We start from the raw sequence: 14,957 nt of genomic DNA, 5'->3' as shown, positions 1-14,957 counted from the left end.
CCAGACTCCTCTCTCCATGGAATTCTCCAGGCAAGAATACTGGAGTGGATAGCCGTTCCCTTTTCCAAGGGTTCTTACCGACCCAGAGATGGAACATAGGTCACTTGCATTGCAGGCAGATTCTTTACCATATGAATCACCAAGAAAGACTATATTTCCCTCTAAGTGGTGAAATGGCCTCTGAATCTCATGATTCTGATTTTCAGAAATGTGTATTTTAAGCCCCACAGAAGACGACAGCAGTGTTTGAAAAATTAGTCCTCTTCCATTCCTGACATGTTAATTCTTTTGGGGTGAATTTTGCATTTGTCTTTTGACTGTCAGTAACTGTTAGGCAAAAAAAGGAAAGATCTTGTTAATGAATTGGGTACGTTATTACGTAATGTACTACGCCCTGGGTAGTTTCCTCTGTCATTGAATGTTTGTCTTTAATGCTCAATCATTATCTTCCTCAAAGTCAGGATACTAATATTCTATAATCTGTTTCATCTTTCTGTCTTTTCAATGGCTGTGTGACATATTCATTTGTCACTCAATTTCCCACATTCTGTGATTTGTCCTGTTGCAATCTCTCTTATGTACAGCAGTAATGAAGTTGACTGCATATATGTAGTAAAAGCACAGGTGTTTATTAGAAATAATAAGCCAAATAATAACAGGAGTAGTGCATTCAATATAGGTAAAGAACATTTCTTTAACTGAAAACTTTAGAATTATTGTTTTAATTTTTTCACAATTAATACAATACTTTTATTTTTTTTATCCTTATTTCTCTTTGGAGAATAGTCTCTTAACCAAGTGAGCTCTCAGCCTCTCTGTGTGTGTGTGTGTGTGTGTGTGTCTGCATTTGGATACTTAACATTTAAATATGAATTTTACAATAAATTTCATGTCTTGGTGTACCATTTCCATGATATTTCCCTTAAATTTCCCATTTTATCTTTCTAAAGGACCCCAGAGGAAAACTGGCAAGTATCCTAAAACTTGTTTCTGACAAACTTCATTTACGTGAGTGATTTCTTGAGGATTGCCATTCCCACTCTCATAATCCACATGCTCTCTTTGTATGGCCCTGTTTCTGAATGTCTACCTTTACCTCTCCAATTGTTACTTAGCGATTTCCCCATAGAGGGTTCACTTCATTAATTTCCCCTTCTAAAATCTAGTTCAATTCCTTTTCCATTCTATATCATTTCCTATTTAATTTTTATCTATTTTTAGCAATTTTTTATAGGCTTACTTAAAAGTTAATGAGATAAAGGATATCAGGTTGAAGGGAACTGGACTCCATCCCGGTTATCTGCCAGGACGCATCTCAGTTCCAATATCTCGGGCCCACACTTAGGTCAGTGAGATTTCTTGAAGCCTGCAGAGATCAGAGAAGATTGCTAACAGGCTGATGAAGTTTACCTCTTCATTGTCCCTTCAAAGCCTGTATAAATTTTGCTTTCATTTCTTGATCAACACTTTCTTCCACTGTGCCTGAATACATTTCCAGGTATGATAATATTTCCCATGTTATTCTTGCAATTTTTCCTTCAAACAATAGTAATCTTTCCTTGCTATTTGTTTTTTACTTTACATTTTGAATGTCACAATAATGGTCTTAGTAACCTGAATTTTGTTTAGTGTTTTGAGAAGAAATATACATCCCAGGAAATATCCAGTTGTTTACATTCTTCTCTTGGTTCTCAACATGAGAGTCTAAGAAACTATTGCCCTAGTAAGTTGCCTAGTAAGTAAATACATTTTTTTCCTGCAGCATGATATAATCCTTAAAATATTGACATCTTTTAATGACAGTTTTCAGTGACTTTCTTATTTCAAAGATAATTTAATTCAGATCTGTATCAAAATTATGCATGTTGTAGTCTTGACATAGAGGCTTACCTCTTGGCTCAGTGGTAAAGAGTTTGCCTACCAGTGCGGGAGATGCAGGTCGTCCCTGGGTCAGGAAGATCCCCCAGAGAAGGAAATGACAACGCATTCCAATATTCTTGCCTGGGAAATCCCATGGACAGAGAACCTGGTATAAGAGTCCATGTGGTCACAAATGAGTGGGACACAACTTAGCAATTAAATAACCCTGAGGCTTGACTTAACTTCTTCTACAAGTGGATTGTGGACAGATGGATGTCTTTACTCTGTTCTTCAATATCCTTTTCAGGTACCTCTCCTATAGTTCAGTTTCTGTCTGCTTCCACTGAATTTTGGAAAAGGAGGTTGACCCAATGCAAGATCAATGAATGTAATGACATTTATTTCAGACAGATGGTTGACCCATCTACCTTATGGCATCATTTTCATTCTTATTTATTTGGAAATGAGGCATTTTTAAAAGTACAGTGACATTATCTCCTAATTGGTAAGATGTCCTTTGAAACTCATGGTTAAATGCTCAGAAGTGTGTGTCAGTTAAGAACACAAATAAAACCCAAGTCTGTGTCTGAAAATTTTGTCCTCCTCCCTTCCTGTCATGTTACTTCATTTTGTGAATTGTTTATTAGTTCCTTTGACTTTCTTAGTAAATGTTAGGTGAAAAAAGGCAACTTTCATTAATGTATTTCCCTGTGGATCTAGACATGATTTCATCTGTTATTGTATCTTTGTCATCAATCTCCATCTTCTTCAAAGTCAATATGCACACATTCTTGTATAATTTTGAGTCACCTTTCTGTCTTTATAATGGATGTTTGCTATATGGACTATTTTTTTTTCAGTTTTCCCCATTTATCCTTCTGTGATTTGTCTTGTTGTTGCAAAATCTGCATTTACTTACTGTCCATTTAATGCTAGTAATCACATATCTGGGAATTATTGTCATTTTGGCCATTGTGTAATGCATTAACCTAAGTCACTTTCACATCCTGTAATTTATAACTTGCTTCACTGGTATTGGTTTTTCTATTTTTCTTACATCACTGAATTTAAATCAAATGTGTATGATTTAGGAGAGGGTCAGAACAGAAACCATATAAGACAAGTAGAAATGTTCAAGGGTGACATAAATGTGAATAGAGACACCCAGTAAATTCTGGAGGAACTTTTTTCCAATCCTGCATTAATTATTTATATCTATTGACCAAAGCTACTGTGAACTCTCGACATGTGTGCTAACATCCAAATAACTCAATCTTACAAACTGAAATTGAAAATCTAACTAATGTCAAAAGTGATTATAAGCTTTTTTAAAAAGTAAATTCCAAAAGCAACATTCCTAAAATTATCTCTCAGTGTTCTTAAATGACTCAGATTATGCCACTCTCTATTTCTGGAATATATTGCTGAGCAAAAGAGAGGGTCTGGTCACTGAGAATGTGTGAGCTTCTTTGCCTATGTGTGTGTTTGTGTGTGCATGTGTGTGAGTATATGCTTATGCTCCTGAGTGTGTCTGCAAATTCCAAATGTGTTTTCCTGTTTTGTGTGAGTGTGAATAATGAAAAATATATTTATAATTTCAAAATAGTCAATAAAATTAGTTTATCTTTGTTTCTTTTCATATTTACCTGGACTCTTCATTTTATTTTTTAGATGATCATGAAAAAGGATTTGGTAAGTGTTTCTAACATCCTTTGCCCCAACACCCTTTAAATGATTGCTCATAATTCCCTGTCTTTCTTACCATGTATCAATCCACCATGCTCATCTTTTCCCTCTCCCATCTCCAACCTTTTGGATATGGACTACCCCCATATTAATTCCTTTATCTCTTTTCCCTAATTCCATCCTTTCTCATTACTTGCTTTTTGTTTTTGCTTATCTTTTCTTCTCTCTAAACATTAGGTCCTTTTTTTTTTTTCTTCTCTTCCTTTTCTGTCTCCAGAGACTTGAATAGCTTTGGTTATATTTCTAGTAATAAGTGATATCAGGTTGGTCACTACATTCTTTCAATTCTAAATAAATTTTCCTGCAAGTGATCACAGATGTAGAATCTCTGAGACATTTCAAATTGAATGGATAATACCTATGTGACTGACTCTGAGCCAAAACTTAAGTGAGCAGATAGCTCCACATTTGCTGAGCAAATTTTGTCTACTCTTTAAAAGACTAGATTTTCAGATGTCATCCTTGGCCAATGTGAGCTCTAAGCCTAACCTCACATTCACATTGACCACACGACCTAATTGTTCTTGGTATAGATGTATTCTACCAAATATTATATTTTTTTATAATTTCTAACTTATTAGGTCTGCAAACTGCACATATTCTCAATGTGTTTATGATAACTTCACCTGTTAACAAAAGTTCACCTAATAACATATCACTCAATAATGAAATGTTATGTTAATGAATTGAGAAGCAACTTTCCTTAGAAATTTAAAAGAGTTTTTCATAAAACATTAAGTCAAAGCCTAAAGTTTGGTCTCAGGTATCCACTTAATGTTTTCATTTACATTTTCTTTTCAGGGGAAATAGAACTTTCCTAACTATATCTTTACAGTTGTAGTAGGCCAGAAGTGGTTCATACTACAATACCCATATGTACAGTAGTGTCTGATTTTATGTTAGGAAAAGCATATGTTTCAAAGGTAAACTTCAGAAGTATCATTTCAATGCTTTTGCCCCATTAAGACACTACTTCTCCTGCTTAACACTGTAATCCTCTGGAAGAATAGCCCCTTGCCAAAATGGCTCCTCATCCACACTGTGTATTTGTTTTTTTTTTTGTTTTTTTTTTTTTTGCATTCAGATCAAAATGAATTTAAATATGAATTTTGTAATACAGTTTCTTTCTTAGTGTTCCATTCCCATGATACTGAACTTAAAATTTCACTTTATTTTTCTATGGACGTTCAAGATCAAAATGGTAAGTATTCTGAAACTTCTCAAAAACCTCTTTACCATGACTGATTTCTTGAGGCCCTATCTCTTAATCCAGATGCTTTCCATTGTATTGTGCTTGTCCTGGATGCCTGACTTTGTGTCTCCCAGTTGAATTATAGACCTCCCCATACAGAGTCTCTCTCTTCAATACTTCATCTAAAATGCATTCTATTTTCCAATCTGTATCCTTCATTCCTGTAAACATTAGCTGGTTCCTGTTGTCCAGACATGTTATAGGCTCACTATAAAGAGTATGTGATGAAGGACATTATGTTCAAAGGCACTGAGTTCCATTCTGTTTATCTGCAAGGACACATCCATTGTTAGGACCTCTGTAAAATGCCTGTATCTAGGGCCCATATTTATTGCAACGAGACTTCCCCAAACCTGCAGAGATAGAGAAGATGCCTAATGTGCTCAGTGAAGTTTGCCTCTCATTGTCCTTCAAAGCATGTAAGCATTCTGCTTTATTTCTTGATCCATGAGTTTGACACTCATTCTTCCACTGTGCCCAAATACATTACCCTAAGTTTCCCAGATAAAGAAATATTTCAGAAGGTATTCTTGGAATAGTTTCTTGCAAAAGTGGTAATTCTTCCTTCACTGGCATTGAACGTTGTATTTTTCTTACAGGCACTGGATATAAATCACATGTGCTTCATTCAGCTGTGGATCAAAATAGAAATGTCCCAAATCAAGGTGATGTATTCATTGGTTGACCTGTATGTGATTAGAGGCACATAGTTCATAATGAAGAGTAATCTCTAGAATGCTTTTAATCCTGTAATTCAATATTTGTATCTAGTTTATTAGATAGCTTTATTATCTAAAGCTACCTTGATTCCTCACATATATGTTAGCTTCCAAATACTTTATCATATGTTATAAAGTGAACAATGAATGCATAACTAATGTCAAAAGTGATTAAAAACTTTTTTACAAGGTAGCTTCTAGGACTAATGTTCTTAAGATTATATCTCAATCTAGTAGATAGACTTAATTTTTGCTCACTCTGAATTTCTGGAGAATATATTAAGCAAAAGGAGGGTTTCTTACTGTGGATGTATGAGGTTCTGAGTGTTGATATTCCTGTGAGCTCTTCTGTGTATATGCATGTTCTATATCAGTGTTTTTTTTGTGTGTGTGTCTGTGTTTCTGAACACTAATAAACTGAATTGTAAATGCAAATTTTAGAATAGAATTACTTTGTGTTTGTATCTTTCAATATTTACATGGAACTCTTAATTTTTTTTTTTGGATATTTTAGGAAATAAAATTGGTAAGTATTTCTGATGTTTTTCCCATAAACATTTAAATGACTACTATCATTCCCTCCCTTTCTATCTCTTGGGCACCTATTCTCTCATCCTTCCCCTCTTCCCTCTCCAATTGTCTTATATGGACTACTTTCATATCAACTTCTTCCATCTGGTTTTCCCTAGTTCCAATTATTTCTATTCCTTGCTTTTCATTATATACCTGTTCTTGTCTATATACTTCAGTGTTTTCCTTTTTATGTCTCCTGAGTGTTGTCTTGATTTGATTTTAATTTTTGTAGGGATGAGGGATATTGGGCTGATTACCACATCATTCCCATGAAATAGATGTTTTCGTGTAAATGATCACTGATGTCAAATCACTGTGACCTTTCAAGTTCAAGGGAGAATAACCATGTGATTGATACTGACCCAAAACTTAAGTGAACAGAAACTTCCAAATTTGTTGAGCAAATTACTCTGCCTTCTGCTCTTTCAAAGACTATTAATTCAATTACATTCTTTTATTACATGTGAGCTCTAAACCTACTTTCGCAGTCCCCTTGATCTTATTATCCAGTTGTTTCTAGGTATACGAATGCCGTATCTAATGATAAGCCCCATAGTATTGTGCAGCCTCTTTTAACTCAAAAATTCTATTGATGCAAAATACAAATTTAAAAGATTTATTCAGAAAACACGAATTCAAACACTAAATGTTTATCTCTTTTATTCTCTTGATGTTTTTCAATTACATCTTTGTTGCAGAGGAAATAGAACTTAGCAGTATAGTAGATAGCTAAAACTGGTTACTGATACATTAGCCCATGTGTACAAAAGTCCATTTATATTCCCTCATCACCTTTTAAACATATTGCTTGTCTATCAGCTCACACTAATTTTCTATACTGAGAAAGGCAAAAGTGCCAACACAAACACAAGGATCTGATACTATTTAAGAGAACTCACAATTTAACTTCCCTGATGGGGCCATTTCCAACCTTGCAAAATGAAATATGTGGAATGAAAATGGGTACTTCTCATTAGTATGGTCGACTTTGAAATTTTGGGTTTTAATTCTAATAAATGGTGGTCCAAGTGAATGCAAAAGCAAACGAAGGAAGTGTGTCCAATTTCTGACCTGGTCCTTTTCTGACGTTGTCCTCTTATTTGAATGAATTGGATTTCTTTGCTTTTGTTGATCAATAATGTGAAGAAGGAAAACACGTGACTCAAAATGTTTTTCACTATGAACCTACATGTGGTTTCATCTGTGTTTTTAAACCTTTTTCTTCAGCAATCAATTTCCATGTTCCCGAACACCATCAAACAAATAACTTACATGATATCCCTTTTTATATAGTCTCTCAATTTTGTTTGTCTTCTGCATTTGGCATTCCATTTTCCCCATTAGTACTTCTGTGATTTTCTCATTTTGTTACAATCTAAACAGACATTTCTTTTGTGTCAACTAAATGTTAGTATTGGTATATTTCAAAGATTTACCAGTTTTAAGCTTCTGAAGTGTGAGTTTTCTCCAACATATGCTCAGTCTTTTGATGTACAAACCCCTTCACCCTCATTTTGTATTTTCATACCTTTTCCTCATGTATTTTTTTATACATGAAAGACCTGCCTCACTTAGGCTTTAGCTAAAATAGCAATTTGCATTATAGTAGTTTAAGTATTCATTTATTGACAAACATGTGAATAGAATCATCCAGGCTACAAACCCAGTATTTTTTTTGACAACACTGGTTCAAGATATTAAACAATGCTTCTGGCTCTTAACTTTTTAGGTATTACAATAATTGATTTAACCCTATCTATTAAGTAGTAGCCAAATAAATTTATAGTGCTAATAATCTGAATAATTATACATTAGTTCTGCCAATGTAGATAAAATACTGTTTGAAAGGTCAACTTCAGAACTAGTATTTTAATAATTTTCTCCAATTAAGACAATACTTAATTGTCTATTTCAGGAGAATACTGTATTTTAAAAAAAGAGCTGTCATACACAGTCCACAGTGTGTGTTTTCTGTGTGCTTATGTGTTGCTGTGTATGCTTTCTGAGAGCTATAATTTTAGATATGCCTTCAATATTTGTTATAAATTTTGTTTTTTGATCTTCCGTTTCCATGATTGACTCTAAATTTTCCATTTTGTTTTTCTAAAGAACCTCAGGAAAGAACTGGTAAGTAAAAACTTATTACTCACAAATGACTTATACATAACTAATTTCTTCACACCCAACCATTCAGTCTCTTAATCCATAGGTTTCCCTATCTTTCCCTTTCCCTGGATGTCTGTCTTATAGCTCCAAATTTGCTATAGGCTTATTCAGAGGATGTTCTTTCCATTTAGTTTCTCCTCTTAAAAGCCATTTCAGTTCCCACTTTCCCCATTCCACATCATTTCCTTCCTACACATATCAGCATTTTCTGTTTTCCTCAGTCTGTCTCTGAGGACTTGATACAGGCCCCCTGAAAACTTGCAGAGCTAGAGGACATTAAATTGAAAGCACAGGGTTCCATCCTATCTGGGCATCCATCTCCTGGGCACATCCCTAGTCAGGAACTTCATCATATTCTATTTTTAAGGGCACCCATGTAGGTCAATAAGACTTCCCTAGATCTACACAGTTAAGAGAAGATACCTAATAGGCTGAGTGAAGTTTGTCTATTCATTGTGCCTTCAAAGCCTGTGTAAATTCTGCTTCACTTCTTGATCCATAAACTTGACACACATTCTTCCATTGTACCCAGATACATAACCCTAGCATTCCCAGGCATAAGAATATTTCCAAAGTTATTCTTGGAATTTTTTTCTTCCAACAATGGTAATTTTTTCCTTTTTATTTGAATTTTTTGTTTTGCATTTTGAATGCCACAATGACCATCTTGGCCACCCAAACTTTGTTTAGTGTTTTTAAAAGAAATATACATTCCAGGAAATTTTCAGTTGTTTATATCTCTCTTGGGCTTCCCACATAGCCCAGTGGGTAAAGAATCTGCCTGCAATGTAGGTGATGTCAGTTTGATTCCTGGGTCCAGAAGATCTACTGGAGAAGTGATAAGCTACCCACTCCAGTCTCTCTCATCAGGAAGCTTCCATAAGCCTCTTATCCTTCTCCATTAGAGGGCAGACAGACTGAAAATCACAATCACAAAAAACTCACCAATCTAATCACGTGGACCACAGCCTTGTCTAACTCTTTGAAACTATGAGCCATGCCGTGTAGGGCCACCCAAGACGGACGGGTCATGGTGGAGAGTTCTGACAAAATGTGATCCACTGGATAGGGAATGGCAAACCACTTTGGTATTCTTACCTTGAGAATCCCATGAACAGTATGAAAAGGCAAAAATATAGAAAACTGAAAGAAGAACTCCCTAGGTCAGTAGGTGCCCAATATGCTACTGGAGATCAGTGGAGAAATAACTCCAGAAAGAATGAAGAGATGGACACAAAGCAAACACAACACCCAGTTGTGGATGTGACTGCTGATGGAAGCAATGTCTGATGCTGTAAAGAGCAATATTGCATAGAAACCTGGAATGCTAGGTCCATGAATCAAGGCAAATTGAAAGTGGTCAAACAGGAGAATGGCAAGAGTGAACATCAACATTTTAGGAATCAGCGAACTGAAATGGACCTTAACTCAGATGAATTTAACTCAGATGACCATTATATCTACTATTGTGGGCAAGAATCCCTTAGAAGAAATGGAGTAGCCATGACAGTCAACAAAAGAGTTCGAAGTGAAGTACTTGGATGCAATCTCAGAAATGACAGAATGATCTCTGTTTGTTTCCAAAAAAACCCCATTCAATATCATGGTAATCCAGGTCTATGCCCTGACGAGCAATGCTGAAGAAGCTGAAGTTGAACGTTTCTATGAAGACCTGGAGGATATTTTAGAATTAACACCCAAAACAAGATGTCCTTTTCATTATAGGGGACTGGAATACACAAGTAAGAAGATGAGAAAACCCTGTAGTAACAGGCAAATTTGGCCGTGGAGTACAGAATGAAGCAGGGAAAAAGCCAATAGAATTTTGCCAAGAGAACTCACTGGTCATAGCAAACACCCTCTTCCAACAACACAAGAGAAGACTCTACTTACGGACATCACCAGATGACCAACACCAAAATCAGACTGATTATATTCTTTGCACCAAAGATGGAGAAACTCTATAGAGTCAGCAAAAATAAGACCAGGACCTGATTGTGGCTCAAATCATGAACTCTTATTACAAAATTCAGACTTAAATTGAAGAAAGTAGGGAGAACCACTAGACCATTCAGACATTACCTAAATCAAATCCCTTAAAATTATACAGTGGAAGTGAGAAATAGGTTTAAGGGATTAGATCTGATAGAAACAGTGCCTGATGAAGTATGATCGGAGTTTTGTGACATTGTACAGGAAACAGGGAGCAAGACGATCCCTAAGAAAAAGAAATGCAAAAGGCAAAATGGCTGTCTGAAGAGGCCTTACAAATAGCTGTGAAAGGAAGAGAAGCCAAAAGCAAAGGAGAAAAGGAAAGATATACCCATTTGAATGCAGAGTTCCAAAGAATAGCAAGGAGAGATAAGAAAGCTTTCCACAGTGATCAATACAAAGAAATAGAGGAAAACAATAGAATGGGAAAGACTAGAGATCTCTTCAAGAAAATTAGAGATACCAAAGGAACATTTCATGCAAAGTATGAAATAAAGTACAGAAATGGTATGGACCTAACAGAAGCAGAAGATATTAAGAAGAGATGGCAAGAATGCACAGAACAACTGTACAAAAAAGATCTTCATGACACAAATAATCATGATGGTGTGATCACTCACCTAGAGCCAGACATCCTGGCATGCAAAGTCAAGTGGACCTTAGGAATCATTACTGAAAACCAAGCTACTGGAAGTGATGGAATTGCAGTTGAGCTATTTCAAATCCTAAAAGATGATGCTGTGAAAGTGCTACACTCAATATGTCAGCAAATTCGGACAACTCAGCAGTGGCCACAGCCTGGAGAAGGTCAGTTTTCATTCCAATCCCAAAGAAGGGCAGTGCCAAAGAGTGCTCAAACTACCGTACAATTGCCCTCATCTCACATGCTAGCAAAGGAATGCTCAAAATTTTCCAAGCCAAGCTTCAGCAGTACATGAACTGTGAACCTCCCATTGTTCAAGCTAGTTTTAGAAAAAGCAGAGGAACCAGAGATCAAATTGCCAACATCCCTGGATCATTGAAAAAGCAAAAGAGTTCCAGAAAAACATCAATTTCTGCTTTATTGACTATGCCAAAGCCTTTGACTGTGTGGATCACAATAAACTGTGGAAACTTCTGAAAGAGATGGGAATACCAGACCACCTGACCTGCCTCTGGAGAAACCTATATGCAGGTCAGAAAGCACCAGTTAGAACTGGACATGGAACAACAGACTGGTTCCAAATAGGAAAGAGTATGTCACAGCTGTATATTGTTACCCTGCTTATTTAACTTATATGCAGAATACATCATGTGAAACGCTGAGCTGGAGGAAACACAAGCTGGAATCAAGATTGGTGGGAGAAATATCAATAACTTCAGATATGCAGATGGCACCACCCTAATGGCAGAAAGTGAAGAACTAAAGAGACACTTGATGAAAGTGAAAGAGGAGAGTGAAAAAGTTGGCTTAAAGCTCAATATTCAGAAAAGTAAGATCATGGCATCTGAGTCCAATCATTTCATTGCAAATACATGGGGAAACAGTAGAAACAGTGGCTGATTTTATTTTAGGGGGCTCCAAAATCACTGCAGATGGTGACTGCAGACATGAAATAAAAAGACGCTTACTCCTTGGAAGTAAAGTTATAACCAACCTAGATAGCATATTAAAAAGCAGAGACATTACTTTGCCAACAAATGTCTGTCTAGTCAAGGCTATGGTTTTTCCAGTAGTCTTGTATGGATGTGAGAGTTGGACTATAAAGAAAGCTGAGTGCTAAAGAATTGAAGCTTTCAAACTGTGGTGCTGAAGACCCTTGAGAGTCCCTTGGACTGCAAGGAGATCCAACCAATCCATCCTAAAGGCAATCGGTCCTGAATATTCATTGGAAGGACTGATGTTGAAGCTGAAACTCCAATACTTTGGCCAACTGATGTGAAGAGCTGACTCATCTGAAAAGACCCTGATGCTGGAAAAGATTGAAGGCAGGAGGAGTAGGGGACGACAGAGACGGTTGGATGGCATTACCAACTCAATGGACTTGAGTTTGGATAAACTCCAGGAGTTGGTGATGGACAGGGAGGCTTGGCATGCTGCAGTCTATGGGGTGGCAAAGAGTCAGACACGACTGAGTGACTGAACTGAACTGATAGTTATTTAATTTGTCATATTGCTGTAACATATGCAGGCATTCCTATTGAGTCAAGTAAATTTTATCAGTAATATTCTCTAATGTATTGGCTTTTCAAGTGGATGAAGTGAAAATTTCATCCAAGATATGCTCAGGTCACTTCATTTAGACCTGCTTCACTGATTTTTAATACTTATTTTATGTTAATGGAACTTAAAAAAAATTTCTTTGTGTATAGTTAAAAGATAAATTTGTACTCTTGTCTCATGCTAGTAAGGTCGTGTTTAAAATCTTGCATGCTAGGCTTCAACATAATTTGAACCAAGAAATTTCAGATATCCAAACTGGGTTTGGAAAAGGAAGAGGAACCAGAGATCAAATTGCCAATATTCACTGGACAATAGAGAAAGCAAGGGAATTTCAGAAAAGTATCTGTCTCTGTTTCATTAACTATGCTAAAGCCTTTGAGAGTGTGGATCATGTCAAACTGCAAAGCTCTTAGAGACACGGGAATACCAGACCATCTTATCTGTCTCCTGAGAAACCTGTTTGAAGGTCAAGAAGCAACAGTTAGAACCCCATATGGAACAACTGATTGGTTCAAGATTGGGAAAGGAGTAAGGCAGGGCTGTCTGCTGTCACCCTGTTTGTTTAATCTAGATGCTGAGCACATCATGAGCACATCTAGATGCTGAGCACATCATTACAAGCTGGAATCAAGATAGATGGGGAAACATCAACAACGTCAGATACGCGGATGACACCACTCTAATGGCAGACTGAAGAGGATCTAAAGAGCCTTTTCATGAGGGTGAAGGAGGGGAGTGAAAGAGTTGGCTTAAGACTAAATATTAAAAAAACTGAGATTATGGCTTCCAGCCCCATGACTGCATGGCAACTAGAAGGGGGAAAGTTGGAAATAGCGACAGATTTCCTTTTCTAGGGCTTCAAAATCACTGCAGATGGTGACTGCAGCCATGAAATCAGATGATTTCTTATCAGCAGTAAAGCTATGACAGACCTAGACAGTGTATTGAAAAGCAGAGACACTGCCAACAAAGGTCCCAATGGTCTCATATGGTTGTGACAGCTGGACCTTAAAGAGGGCAGAATGTGGAAGAATTGATGCCTTTAAACTATGGTGCTGGAGAAGACTCCTGAAAGTTCCTCAGACAGGAAGGAGACCAAACCAGTCAATCTTAAGGGAGATCAACCCTGAATATTCACTGAAAGGACTAATTCTGAAGCTGAAGCTGCAGCATTTTGGCCATCTGATGAGAAGAGAGGATTCATTGGAAAAGTCCCTGATACTGGGAAAGATTGAGGATAGAAGGAGAAGAGGACATCAGAGGATGAGATGGCTGGATGGCATCATTGATATGATGAACATGAACTTAGGCAAGCTCTGGGAGATGGTGAGGGACATGGAGGCTTGGCGTGCTGCCGTCCATGGGGTTGCAAAGAGTCAGACACGGCGGGACGACTGAACAATGATAACAACAGCAAAAGATAATATTCCTTGAGTAATATAAATATTCTTAATAGAGGAGCCCAGGTGGTATACCCTATATTATCTCTGGAAGCAGTGGTTTAAGATCCTCCAATTCAGTGTTTGTGGCTATTTTATACCATATAAATGTCATAATAACCAGATTGAATACACATATTAAAAGGCAAAGTACTTATTACAACATATGAACTGAATAAAAAAGCCTAATTATCTCAAGCAGGAGAAGGAACACTTTTAAGGTGAGCATGAGAATTGCTGTTTCTAAAAAGCTCTCTCAAATCAGAATACTGACTAATTTCATGCCCATTTTCACTTTGAGAAAAACACTCACTGGATAAAAGTGGGCTCTCACCTACTGGCCACATGTATAAGTATGTGAGTGTGTGTGCCTTCCTGCAATGGCATGTACATGTGTATATTTGCACATCTACATGGGTTCTATTTGAAAGATAACTTTTGCATTAAATTTGAATTACCTTCCCTTTTTATATTATATTTATTTTGATCTTTTCATTTTCTTTTTCAGAAAAAACTCCAGTGAAATCAGGTAAATTTTAAAAACCCTCTTCCTCCCAAGCCCATCAAAATGATGGTTTCTATTTGCATTGATGTCTTTTGCCTTTTAACCTATAACCATCCATTGACTTGCTCTTCTCCTGGATATCTACCTTCTCTCTAAATTAAATATTTATGCATTTCTTTCTTAAGTTACCTAAAGTTAACTTCCTTTTAATTTCACAAACTTCTTTAATATTTCATTCTTACTTCATTTATTCCACACTGTTCTTTACCTATGGACATTGCCTTTTTTTTTTTTTGTTTCTAGAGACTTTCAATATTTTCATGGAGAAATTGGTGAGCTGAAGGGAAACCAAGTTGATAGGCATATTTTGCTTGTTGTTCTGAAACACATCCAAAGATAGGAACTCTGCCACATATACCAAGTTTAAGAGATCATTTCTATTAATATGTCAATGAAACTTCCCCAAACATTTACAGATGAGAAAAGATGTCTATCATGAGAG

General features: G+C 36.5%; 1 long non-coding RNA gene across 1 annotated transcript; it reads left to right on the top strand.

The window, feature by feature from the left end:
- Positions 1 to 4,792: 4,792 nt before the first annotated feature.
- On the top strand, positions 4,793 to 14,479 carry LOC120870608. Its single transcript, XR_005722826.1, has 4 exons — positions 4,793 to 4,807; positions 5,458 to 5,523; positions 8,260 to 8,277; positions 14,459 to 14,479. It is a non-coding gene; the product is annotated as an uncharacterized LOC120870608 (long non-coding RNA).
- Positions 14,480 to 14,957: the final 478 nt, after the last annotated feature.

Source organism: Oryx dammah, unplaced genomic scaffold (genome assembly GCF_014754425.2).
Source record: "Oryx dammah isolate SB20612 unplaced genomic scaffold, SCBI_Odam_1.1 HiC_scaffold_11, whole genome shotgun sequence".
Classification (NCBI taxonomy): Eukaryota; Metazoa; Chordata; class Mammalia; order Artiodactyla; family Bovidae; genus Oryx; species Oryx dammah.
The sequence above is the reverse complement of the archived record's forward strand: the minus strand, read 5'-3'. Positions and strand labels throughout refer to the sequence as shown.